We start from the raw sequence: 13,709 nt of genomic DNA on the forward strand, positions 1-13,709 counted from the left end.
ACAATTTGTAGAAAAGTATATCATCAAATCTAAGTCTTCTTTTGAAAATATATAGTAAACTCAGATATAGAATATATGACTATTGATATTTGGAATATCTTCATTTTCCTTAACGAAAAAATTTTTTACTTTTTAATGCTGTTTTAGGCAAAAGTTGTAAATTAGGTTTTTTCTCTACATGTATTTGGTTTTTTTCAAGATTTAATTAATAATGTATGTGGCAGATTATAAAGGTAAAATTTGGAGCAGTCGTTCCAAAATAATCAAGAGTATATGAAAGCAGAAGTTTTCCCAGTACAGAATTTGTTCACATGCTCATGAACAAGTATCTTGGTAGGTATCCAAAAAAAGCACAGCTGTGGATTTAATTTATGGGATTAACTGTACTGTCTCAAATGGGGGTGGGGATTTTAAAAGGAATAAATTTTTCCTAAGAATGTATTTCATTATCTCTCCCATATCAAGTTAATTATACAGCAGAGTTGAATTTTTGAGTATGTTCTAAGTATATGTCACTTTCTCAGACACGTTTCCCAGACCACCCACCCTAAACAACACCACCTTAGAACTGTTACATCATGCTGTTCTTGTTTTTCATGTTCCAGTCTTCCCATTGTCACTGAAGTTGTCCTATTCATTTACTTAGCTTTTGTTTGTCTATCTTTGCTTCTATGAGATTATGAACTTTTTCTAACTTATCACTCTTTCCCTGTTACTAGTGCATAGTAAATGCTTTATGAATGAAGAAAAACTAGATTAATTCATTGTGTGGTACTCTGTAAAATAAGAGTTCTCTGGTGTAACTGTTGTATAATGTTTGTCTACTTTCTAGAACTTACATAATTTTCGTTAAAAAGCTGTGTGCATGTGTGTGTATGAAGTTCTTAGAACTGTCTGGCATATAATAAATGGTCAATAAATGCTATCTATTATTATAAGTAAAAGATTATAGAAAATGATGTTTTTTTGCCTTTATAGCATATGATCAATCATATCTGTACCTTATTTGATCCTGAGTCCTTAGCTGAAATGCATCCTTAATGTTTTTTTCATTTTCAGAAATATAAGGTGTCAGAGGCAGAGCCTTTAGTGTTGAGGATATTTTCTATTAGGGATTTAGTAGGGGGAAAATGTGAAATAGTAGTCCTGAATTTATACATTTATTTAAAAATTAGTCACTTATCTTTTGGGTACTCAGTATGATAGGATAAAAAGACGTGATATTTATAGCAGCTTTATTAATAACTGCCAAAACTTGGAAGCAACTAAGATGTCCTTTCACAGGTGAATGGATAAACTGTCATACATCCAGAGAGTGGAATATTATTCAGCGTTAAAAAGAAATGAGCTATCAAGCTGTGAGAAGATACAGAGGAACCTTAAATGCATATTACTGAGTGAAAGAAAGCAATCTGAAAAGACTACATACTGTCTGATTCCAATTATATGATGTTGTAGAAAAGTATGGAGGCATTAAAAAAAAAAAAGAGTGGTTGCCAGGGGTTGGTGCAGGGAGGGATGAATAGGAGGAGCATAGAGGGTTTTTAGGGCAATGAAGATATGAAGATACTCTAAGATACCATAATGATAGATACATGCCATCATAACCCATAGAATGTACAACAGAATTTTATGTCTAGTCTACGTATCTAAGATTGTAGGCTTCTCGATTAAGTTATTCCAGTGTTAGAAATTGATGCTATGGGAAATGGAAGAGTCTTGAGTTGTGTTTTAGCTATATTGTTAATCGCTTTAAATGAAGCAAGAAAATGTATTCATTTCTCAATAATAGACGTTAATATTTGTAATTCTTAAGTGAGATTTCCTGGAGTTTTTACTTTTTGTGATGAAAGCTCTTACCTTCTCTCATGCCCAAAACACATGCACATGTATTTGGAGTTTTGATTTTTCAGAATTACGTATAAAACTCTCAGGACCCTGAATCTATTTAGCATGTTAAATCTAAACCTAAGCCATACACATGTTAATTATATGTTCATGATTAATGGGTAAGCATACTCCATATGGTCTAATCTCTGAAACTATACTAGTAAGTTTGGGGGCCAATCTTTTAGTCTCTTAATTCCTCTTCAGATATAATTCTTCCATTATATCAGATAATATATAGTAGTACCCTGGATATATCAAATTCCTTTCTTTGAATTCGAAGAACTCAGTATTCTTATTTAATTTGATCTTTAATTTGGAAGGGAGATGCAATGCTATTTTACAATAGCATCTCACCTATAGAATTCTGCTGCCTACAACTAAAGATCCAAAAATAAACTAAAGCTTGTGGAGTGACAAAATTTATCTTTCAAATGAAAACACATGTAGTTTATTCACAGGAGCTCTCATTCAGATTCTTGTTGTTCATTTTGAGCCTAGTTGAAATATACTTATGTTATTTTTAAGGCCTTGCAGGAAGGAATGGGGCCTTAAAGTGAAAAATGAATACTGATGAGAAGCGAGAAGACAGAAAAAACATGTACGATGTAAGTACGGGGTCTCAGAAAAGCAGAACTATCAATAGATAGTATTAGGACAGATACAGCCCATATTCCTTATATATTCTGATGAAATCACTTTTACAGCATAGTTTAATAATTATTGATAATAGTGATGATCATGAGCTACTAGTAGAGTTAAATACAGTAGTTAATATTTTGAGTTGTAAAAGGTGGGTAAATGTGAAATATATTTTAAAATATTTTCATTGAAAATGGTAAAACTAAAAACTGGTGTTGATACTTTAAGGCAGACTTTCTATAAAGGGCCAGAAAGTAAATATTTAAGGCTTTGTAAGCCATATGATCTCTGTATGAACTACTCAACTCCACTGTTGTAATACAAAAGCTTTGTGTTTCATTAAAACTTTATTCAGAAAGTAGGCAGAAGGCCAAAGTTAGCCAATCCCTGATTTAAGGAAAAATTCTCAATTCTGTGGAAAACTTAAATGTCCAAAATACCTTGTCCTAAGATAGACAAAACCAAATACAAAACTGAGCAAAATAAAGTTTTACTATGTCTCCAATTTAAGAACAGAGGAATCAAGGCAGAGAGAGGACTTGAGTGGCCTTTCTTTTTCAATAACACTTTTAAAAAAATCATGGTAAAGTATATATAACATAAAATTTACCATTTTAACCATAGGGTGTACAGTTCAGTGACATTAAATTCACAGTGTGTAACTGACACCACTATTTCTTTTTTTTTTTTAAGTAGTAGCTCGTGTGTGTTTTTTTTTTAATTAATTAATTTATTATTATTTATTTTTGGCTATGTTGGGTCTTTGTTTCTGTGCGAGGGCTTTCTCTAGTTGCGGCAAGCGGGGGCCACTCTTCATCGTGGTGTGCGGGCCTCTCACTATCGCAGCCTCTCTTGTGGCGGAGCACAGGCTCCAGACACGTACGCTCAGTAGTTGTGGCTCACGGGCCTAGTTGCTCCGTGGCATGTGGGATCTTCCCAGACCAGGGCTCGAACCCATGTCCCCTGCATTGGCAGGCAGATTCTCAACCACTGCGCCACCAGGGAAGCCCGACACCACTATTTCTACAACTTTATCATCATCCCAAAAAGAAATTCTGTGCCCATTAAACAACTTCTTATTCTCTCCCTTCAGCCCCTTATAATCTCTATCCTACTTTCTGACTGTATAAATTTGCCTATTTTAGGTCCCTCTTATAAGTGGATCATACAGTATTTGCCCTTTTGCATCTGGCTTATTTCACTTAGCATAATATAATATGTTTTAAGATTCATCCATGTTGTAGCATGTATCAGAATTTCACTTCTTTTTATGACTGAATAATATTCCCTTATATGTACATATATTTTGTTTATTCATCTGTTGATAAACACTTGGGTTGTTTCCACCTTTTGGCTATTGTGAATAATGCTGCAGTGAACATTGGTGTACAAGTATCTGCGTGAGTCCATATTTTTTCAGTTGTTTTGAGTATGTACCAAGGAGTGGAATTGCTGGATGATATGGAAATTCTCTGTGTAGCTTTTTGAGAAACCATAGCAGCTACACCTTTACACATCCCCACCAGCAATGCACAGGGTTCTAATTTCTCCACATTCTTACCAACACTTGTTATTTTCATTTTTTGATAATAGCCATCCTAATAGGTGTAAAGTGGTATCTCATTGTGATTCTGATTTGCATTTCCCTAATAATTAATATTCTGGATATGAATCGCTTACCAGGTAAATGATTTGCAAATATTTTCTCCCATTCTTTTCACTCTCTACATAGTGTCCCTTGATGCACAAAAATGTTAAGTTCTGATAAAGTCCAATTTATCTGCTTTTTCCTTCTAAGAGTTTTACATAGTTTTAGCTCTTATGCTTAAGTCTTTGATCCATTTTGAGTTAACTTTTGTATATGGTATTAGGTAAGAGTACAACTTTATTTTTTTGCATGTGGGTATCCAATTTTTTCAGCACTAATTGTTGAAAAGGCTGTCTTTTTCCCATTGAATGTTCTTGGCACCCTTGTTGAAAACCAGTAGACCATATATGTGAAGATTTATTTCTGGGCTGTCTGTTCTGTTCCATTAGCATATAGATCTATCTTTATGCAGCACTATACTGTTGTAATTACTGTCACTTTGTAGGAAGTTTTGAAATAAGGAAATGTTAATTCTTCAACATTGCTCTTCTTTTTCAGGATTTTTTTGGCTATCCAGGGTCCCACAAGATTCCATATGACTTATAGAATGGAGTTTTCTTTTTCTTCAAACAGTACTGTTGGGATTTTGATAAGGATCACACTGACTTTGTAGATTGCTTTGGTAGTCTTACCACCTAACAATATTAGGTCTTCAAATCTGTGAGGTCTTCAAATCTGTGAGTACAGAATGTCCTTAAATTTATTTAGGTCTCCTTTAAATTCTCTCAGCAGTGTTTTTTATTTTTCAGGGTATAAGTCTTGGGTCATCTTGGTTATATCTTCCTAAATATTTTATTCTTTTTGATGCTGTTATAAATGGAATTTTCTTCTTAATTTCTTTTTCAGATTGTTCATTGCTAATAACTAGAAATGCAACTGATTTTTTACTTAATTTTATATCCTGCAATTTCTCTGAATTCATTCATTAGCTCTGGTAATGTGGGTTTTGTTGTTGTTTTGGTAGACTTTTTAGCGTTTTCTACATATAAGATCATGTCATCTTTGAACAGAGGTGATTTTACTTCTTCCATTTAATTTTGATGCCTTTAATTTCTCTTTCTTACCTAATTACTCTGGCTAGGACTTCCAGTACTTTGTTAAATAGAAATGATGAAAGCAGGTGTTCTTTTCCTGTTCCTGATTTTAGGGGCACAGGTTTTTAGTTTCTTACCATTGAGTATGAATTTAGCTGTGGGCTTTTCATATTTGGCCTGTATCATGTTCAAAAAGTTTCCTTCTCTTCCTACTTTACTGAGTGTTTTTATCATGAAAGGATTTTGAATATTGTCAAATACTTTTTCTGCATCAGTCTGCATAATTAACTAATGCAATTTCTGATCATTTTTTCCTTTCATTTTATGATTATACTCTGTTACCTTGATTCATTTTTATATGTTGACCCGTCTTTTCATTCCAGGAATAAATCCCATGTAGCCATGGTATATAATCCTTTTTAATATGCTGCTGAATTCAGTTAGCCAGTATTTTGTTGAAGATTGTTACATCAGTAATATCTTAGTGTGGTTTTCTTTTCTTGTAGTTTCTATGTCTACCTTTGGTATCAGGTATTGCTGCCCTCATAGAATGAATTAAGATGTCTTCCCTCTTCAGTTTTTTGGAAGAGTTTACGAAGAATTGGTGTTAATTCCTTTTTTTTTTAAATTGAGGTATATTTGATTTACAGTATTGTATTAGCTTCAGGTGTACGACATAGTGATTCAAAATTTTTACAGATTATACTCCATTTATAGTTATTATAAAATATTCCTGATGCTGTACAATATATCCTTGAGGCTTATTTATATTATACATAATAGTTTGTACCACTTAATCCCCTACCCGTATTCTGCCCCTCCCCCTTTCCTTTCCTCTCTCTCACTGGTAACCACTACTTTGTTCCCTGTATCTGTGAATCTGTTTGTTCTTTGTTATATTCACTAGTTTACTTTTATACATATAAGTGATATCATACAGTATTTGTCTTTCACTGACTTGTTTCACTTAGCCTATTATCCTCCAGGTCCATACGTGTTGTTGAAAATGGCAAAACTTCATTCTTTTTTTATGGCTGAGTAGTATTTCGTTCTATATAAATATATATTCACATCTTCTTTATTCGTTCATCTTTGGATGGATGGACACATAGGTTGCTTCCATATTTTGAGTATTGTAAGTAATGCTGCTATGAACGTTGGGGTATATATTCAATATGTTTTTTTTTTTTTTCAATATGTCTTTTTGAATTAGTATTTTTGTTTGCTTCTGATACATACCCAGGAGTGGGGTTGTTGGATCCTATGGTAGTTTTATTTTGAGTTTTTTGAGGAACCTCCATACTGTTTTACAAAGTAGCTGTACCAATTGATATTCCCACCAACAGTGGACAGGGGTTCCATTTTCTTGACATCTTTGCCAACATTTGTTATTTGTGGTCTTTTTGATGGTAGCCATTTTGACAGGTATGAGGTGATATCTCATTGTGGTTTCACTTTACATTTCTCTGTTGATTAGCAGTGTTCAGCATCTTTTCATGTTCCTGTTGATGTTGAGTTGCATGAAATCTTTGTATATTTACCCTTTATCAGATATATCATTTGGATATTAACCTTTTATCAGGTACATAGTTTGCAAATATCTTCTTCCATTTAGTAGGCTGCCTTTTCATTTTGTTGATAGTTTTCTTCACAATGCAACAATGTTTTAGTTTGATGTACTCACACTTGTTTATTTTTTTGTTTTGTTTCCCTTGCTTGAGGACATATGTCCAAAAAAACATTGCTAAGACCAGTGTCAAAGAGTGTACTACCTGTGTTTTCTTCTAGGAGTTTTATGGGTTCAGGTCTTACATTTAAGTCTTTAATCTATTTTGAGTTTATTTTTGTATATGATGTGAGACAGTAGTCCAGTTTAACTCCTTTGCATGTAGCTGTCCAGGTTTATCAACACCATTTATTGAAGAGGCTGTCTTTTCTCCACTGTACATTCTTTCCTGTTTTGTCATAGATTAATTGACCATATAAGCATGGGTTTATTTCTGGGCTCTCTATTCTGTTCCATTGATCTATGTGTCTTTTTTTAGGCCAGTGCCATACTGTTTTGATTACTACAGCCTTATAGTATGGTTTGAAATGAGGGAGTGTGATACTGCCAGCTTTGTTCTTCTGTCTCAATATTACTTTTGGCTATTCAGGGTCTTTTGTGTTAACACACAAATTTTAGAATTATTCTAGTTATTTGCTTTTGGCATTATGAACATTTTAACAATATAAATTCTTAAAATCCATGAACATGGTATATCTTTTCATTTGTATCATTTTCAGTTTCTTTCTTCAGTGTTCACAGTTTTCTGGTTACAGGTCTTTTACCTCCTTAGATTTATTCCTAGGTATTTTTATTCTTTTTGATACAATGGGAAATCAGATTGTTTTCTTAATTTTTCTTTTTGATAGTTCATCATTAATATATAGAAATGCAGCAGATTTCTGTATATTAATTTTGTATCCTGCAAGTTTACCAGATTCATTAATGAGCTTTATTAGTTTTCTGGTGACATCTTTAGGATTTTCTATGTGTAGTATCACATTGTCTGCAAACAGTGACAGTTTTACTTCTTCCTTTCTGACTTGGATTCCTCGTGTTTCTTTTTCTTCTCTGATGGTTGTGGCTAGGACTTCCAAAACTATGTTAAATAAAAGTGGTAAGAGTGGGAATCCTTGTGTTGTTCCTGATCTTAAAGGAAATGCTTTCTGCTTTTCACCGTTGAGTCTGATGTTAGCTGTGGGCTTGTCATATATGGCCTTTATCATGTTGAGGTATGTTCCCCCCCAACACATTTTCTGGAGAGTTTTTATCATAAATGAATGTTGAATTTTGTCAAAAGCTTTTTTTGCATTTATTGAGATGATCATGTGGTTTTTATTCTTCAGTATGTTAGTGTGGTATCACATTGATTTGCAGGTATTGAAAAGTCCTTGCATCCCTGGGATAAATCCCATTTGATCACAGTGTATAATCTTTATAACGTATTGTTGAATTTGGTTTGCTAATATTTTATTTAGGATTTTTGCATCTGGGTTCATCAGTGATATTGGCCTGTGATTTTTTTTTTTTTTTTTGTAGTGTCTTTGTCTAGTTTTGCTATCAGGGTGATGTTGGCCTCATAAAATGGGTTTGGAAGAGTTCCTTCCTCTGTAGTTTTTGGAATAGTTTGAGGATAGGTATTAATTCTTTTCTAAATGTTTGTTAGAATTTGCCTGTGAAGCCATATGGTCCTGAACTTTTGTTTGGAGGTTTTATTTTGTTTTTTTTTTTCTTAAATTACTGATGCAATTTCATCTAGTAATTGGTCTGTCAGTCTTTTCTGTTTCTTCCCAGTTCAGTATTGGGAAGATAGGACATTTCTGGGAATTTGTCCATTTCTTCTAGGTTGTCTATTTCACTGACATAATATTGTTCACAGTAACCTTTTATGATCCTTTGAATTTCTGTGGCGTTGGTTGTAACTTCTTTTTCATTTCTGATTTTATGATTTGGATCCTTTCTCTTTTTTCTTGATGAGTCTGTCTAAAGGTTTATCAATTTTGTTTATCTTTTCAAAGTACTAGCTTTTAGTTTCTTTAATCTTTTTTTATTGTTTTTTAGACCCTTTTTCATTTATTTCTGCTCTGATCTTTATGATTTCTTTCCTTCATCTAACTTTGGGTTTTGATTGCGTTTCTTTTGGTAGTTCCTTTAGGTGTAATGTTAGGTTGTTTGAGACTTTTCTTGTTTCCTGAGGTAAGCTTGTATCACTATAAACTTCCATCTTTGAACTGCTTTGGCTACATCCCATAGATTTTGGATCATTGTGTTTTCATTTTCATTTGTCTACAGGTATTTGGGGGTTTCTTCTTTGATTTCTTAAGTGACCCATTGGTTGTTTAGTAACATATTGTTAAGCCTCCATCTGTTTGTGGTTTGGGTAGTTTTTTTCTTGTAGTTGATTCCTAGTCTCGTAGCATTTTGGTGGAAAATATGTTTGATATGACTTCAGTTTTCTTAAATTTACTGAGACTTATTTTGTGGCCTAGCATGTCACCTATCCTGGAGAATATTTCACATGCACTTGAAAAGAATGTGTATCCTGCTGCTTTTGGATGGAATGTTCTATATATATCTATTAAGTCCATCCATTTTAATGTGTCATTTAAGGTTGATGTTTCCTTATTGATTTGCTGTCTGAATGATCTGTTCCTTGATGTAAGTGGGGTGTTAAGCAAAAAGTTAGAAAATGTAAAGAGCAAACAGAGCTGAAGAATATGTAACTGAAATTTTAAAATACGTTAGAAGGAATCAGGAGTAGGTTAGGTGATACAGAGGAACAGTCAGCAAACTGGGAGACAGAGTAGTGGCAATCACCCAAGCTCAACAGAAAAGTGTTTAAATTTAAAATGAGGATAGATTAAGAGACCACTGGTACAAAGTCAGGTGTAAAAACATTAACATTATAGGGGTCCTAGAAGGAGAAGAGAGAGAGAAAGGGGCAGAGAACATATTTGAAGATATAACAGCTGAAAACTTCCCTAACCTAGGAAAGGAAACAGACATCTAGGTCCAGGATGTACAGAGTCCCAAACAGGATCAACCCAAAGGGGACCACACCAAGATACATTGTAATTAAAATGGCAGAAGTTAAAAAGAGGATATTAAAAGCAGCAAAGGATAAGCAACAGTTACACATAAGGGACTGAGCTGATTTTTTAGCAGAAACTCTGCAGGTCAGAAGGAAGTGACACAATATACTTAAAGTGATGAAAGGGAAAAGTCTACAACCCAGAAAACTCTACCTGTCAAGATTCTCATTCAGATTTGATAGATCAAAATTTTACAAACAAGCAAAAACTGAAAGAGTTCAGCACCACCAAACAAACTTTACAAGAACGTTAAAGTGATTTCTTTAAGCCAAAAAGAAAGGCCACAACTAGAAACAGTAATCTTTATTATTTTCTTGCTTCAGTTACCTTTGGGTTTGGTTTCCTTAAGGTGTGCATTTAGATTATTGATTTGAGATCTTTTTTTCACTTGTTTTTTTTAAAAGTAGTTACAGCTGTAAATTTCTCTATTAGGACTGCTTTTGAGCAAGTCTTACGAGTTTTGTTATTCTGTATTGTTGTTTTCATTTGTTTCAATTTATTTTTTAATTGTCTTATGATTGCTTCTTTTACCCACTCATTGTTAAAGAGTGTGTTGTTTAGTTTTTACATATTGAGAATTTTCCAGCTTTCCTGTTGTTATTGATTTCTAATTTCATTAGATTGTGATTAGAAAAGTTGTTTTGTAATATTTCCATCTTTTAAAATTCATTAAGACTTGTTTTAGGCCTAACATTATGGTCTATTATGGAGAATATTCTTTGTGCACTTGAGAAGAATGTGATTCTGCTATAGTTTAGTGGAGTGTTTTGTATGTATCTGTTAGGTCAGATTGGTTCATAGTGTTATCAAGTCTTCTCTTTCTTTATTGATCTTTTGTCTGGTTGTTTTTCATAGTTGAAAATGGGGCATTGAAGTCTTCACTGTTACTGTTCTACTGTCTACTTATCCTTTTAATTTTGTCCATTTTTGCTTCATATATTTTGATGTTCTGTTGTTAGGTGTGTATATGTTTGCAGTTTTTATATCTTCTTGCTGTGTTGAACCTTTTATCAATATATAATGTTCTTCTTTGTCTTTTGTAAGCTTTTTTGAATTAAAATCTATTTTATTTGACATTAACATAGCCACCTCAGCTTTCTTTTGATTCCTGTTTGCATGGAATTTCTTGTTTTATCTTTTTACTTTCAACCTCTTTGTGTCTTTACATATACAGACTCTCTCATAGATAACATGAAGATGGATCCTTTTATTTTATCCAGCTTGCCTTTTTTTTCATTTTAATAGGAGAATTTAATACAAAGGTTTTATGAGGAAGTACCTTGAAATACATAAGTGTTTGAACTGATCCATTAGTTTTCCTTATTGCAGCTTCTTTCCAAATTCATAAAGTTACCAAGAATATTCTTTTAGCCATTTCATCTGAGAGTATGGAAACATTAGTGTATCATATGTTGTTTGGTGAACTATAAAATGCTCATTTGTCCAGGGGTTGTTTGGAGGCATATCCAGAGTTAGATTAACATGATTGTGGAGACTTTTGCCCCTTCTATTTAGCTTCTGTTGAATCATAGCTGGTGTTTGTAATCTTAATAGTATCTATCCTGAAGTTTGAAATCAATGCAATTAGAATGAAGTAACCAAACTACAGATATGGAGAGCAGACGTTATTATTGAGAATTCACTTCTCCTAAGAGTAGCTAACGTTCTTGAGTCAATCTGGAAAAAAGAAAAGGAAACAATGATTATGACACTAAAGAAAATTGGGATAATATATGGTCATTGAGATATTTTATTATATTTTGAATAACTAGTTTATTTTAATATTATTTTATTTCAAAATCATATGATAAAAGAAACAGTTTTCTAGAAGTATACTGAATAGGGCACCTGGAGTTTTCTCTGTTCCTTCCCAGTCTCACTAATACAAAGAGAATGAGAGGAGGCCACTTGGGAAGAGAAGTTGAGAAAGTTTTGGAAGAGGGGGAGCTGTGGGAGGAAGAAATAAAGAAAAAAAGGAATTCTCATAGAATCTTGGAAAGGCTTGGGAATGTGAGATACCAGGTATCTTGGAAGGCAGGGTGGACTGAAACCAAGAAAATCAGTTGAAGTTCATATAAAGAACTAGTAGGCTCCATTGCCCAAACCCCTATTCCCACAGAAGATTAGAGGTTTATTATCTGAAGATACTAAATCAGAGAGACTCTAAACATGTGACCATCAAGCTCATTCAAGGGTGGGATAAGGTGCTATGCTTAACCAAGGAGATAAATACATAGAAACTCTTCACATGGAATGGTGAGGTTCCCCCCAGTTATTTCTTCTTGACTTGGCTCCCACAGCATCATCAGTGTGCTTTTGCCCACTTCGGGAGGAGATTGGAGGATTCTCCTATGGGTAAACTGAACTGTTCCAGATGGTGAAAAAGTAAACTATAGATGTTGACCTTTTTCCCAAAGAAAAAGTGAGCTTGCATCTTCTATAGCTGGATTCTCTCCTTGTTGGACTTTTTGTTAAAATAAGCTTCCTTTATCTAAAATTTCTAGTTCTGTAATACATAACAGCCTTAGGTTTAATTATACAAATAAATATTACCATTCTGAGATGAAGAAACTGGAAAAAAGGGAACAATTTCAACAAAATTTCAATTGTGTATTTCTGAAAATACTCAAGTGAGTGTATTGGACTATCAGTGTACTTTTAAAAAGATACTATATTTCAGTAAATTATACTCACCTTTTGTGCATTATAGTCAGTGATGAAGCAAATCACTGCACATCTCTCAATGGCTTAAAACAACACTAATTCTATTTTTCAGCTAAGGGTTGAATGATATACTGAGGGCCTGCTTCAAGTTCTGTGTTAGATACACGTCTGTTCTACATGTGTCTCATTCTCCTTGAAGTAATGGGCTAGCTAGGGCATGTTCTTTCTATGGTAATGGCAGAGGTACAAGAGGTCAAACCCAATTGCCCAAGCACATTTTAGCTTCCACTTGCATCACAGCTATTAACACCATTCCGTTGGCCAAAACAAGTCATGAGGCAGAGCCCAGAGTTATGGAATGGGAAGTTATACTCCCACCTTTAATTGGAGGAATTGCAAAGTCATAGGGCAAAGGTTATAGTTTATGGCTGTACTTGAGATGTAATAAGGTCTGGGACTGTAATCTTTGCAAAGGTCAGTGGTCCTCCATACTCTTCAGTCATTAGATCCCCAGTATGACCTGAAAACTATTTGTGCTTTGAGAAAGTGTTACAGGAATTTTAATCAGTGATCCATTAAATGTACTTTTCAGAATTGAAATATGTATGAAATAAAGGTTATAGTATTTTTAATTTTATGAGTAAGCTATAAGGCATATTATATTGCCATAATTTTTACCCTAAACTATTTCTTTAAGTGAATAATTTTAGAACATTGACATAGAAGATATTCAACGTATGTTTATTGTTTGGTTGATATATTTTGAGTCTCAAATTATGACATTAGTGTATTATTTGGCAGAAAAGATTAGGAGGCGAGGGAGAAAAGGCAATGAGCATAAATTGAGTGCCCCCCAATATGCTGGATACTATAAGATAGCATATCTATATCTCACTTTATCTTGATTTGCTCTCTTCTTGTTTTTTGGAGTTATTTTGTTTTTCTTTTCCTTTTTACAGATAGGATATCTGAAGTGCCCAAGTCAAGACCTTGGGCATATTCTATCCAATCGGCAAACCCAAAGGCCCCTTTTCCTGCCCTTTAGAGGAAGCTGAGCTGAAACCTCTGCCTTGGCCACTGAGGAAGCTCAGTTTTCAGTTTTACCCATGTGCAAGTGTCAGTATTACTCAGTGAGTAGGAAAAGAGCATTGCAACTAAGGGACCAGTGAGAAAGCTGTCTTAGATAAGGGAATAGA

General features: G+C 33.7%; 1 protein-coding gene across 25 annotated transcripts in view; it reads left to right on the forward strand.

The window, feature by feature from the left end:
* CEP170 (centrosomal protein 170) overlaps nt 1–13,709 on the forward strand; it is a 144,357-nt gene that overhangs the window by 17,427 nt on the left and 113,221 nt on the right. For 2 of the 25 annotated variants that reach the window (XM_082469971.1, XM_082469979.1), the window contains exon 2: nt 2,416–2,495. The exons of the other annotated variants lie outside the window; for them this stretch is intronic. The gene's annotated coding sequence lies outside the window, so the exon portion shown is untranslated. The remainder of the gene's footprint in view (nt 1–2,415; nt 2,496–13,709) is intronic. 25 annotated transcript variants of the gene reach the window in all.

Source organism: Balaenoptera physalus (assembly GCF_965194825.1).
Source record: "Balaenoptera physalus genome assembly, chromosome: 1".
Classification (NCBI taxonomy): Eukaryota; Metazoa; Chordata; class Mammalia; order Artiodactyla; family Balaenopteridae; genus Balaenoptera; species Balaenoptera physalus.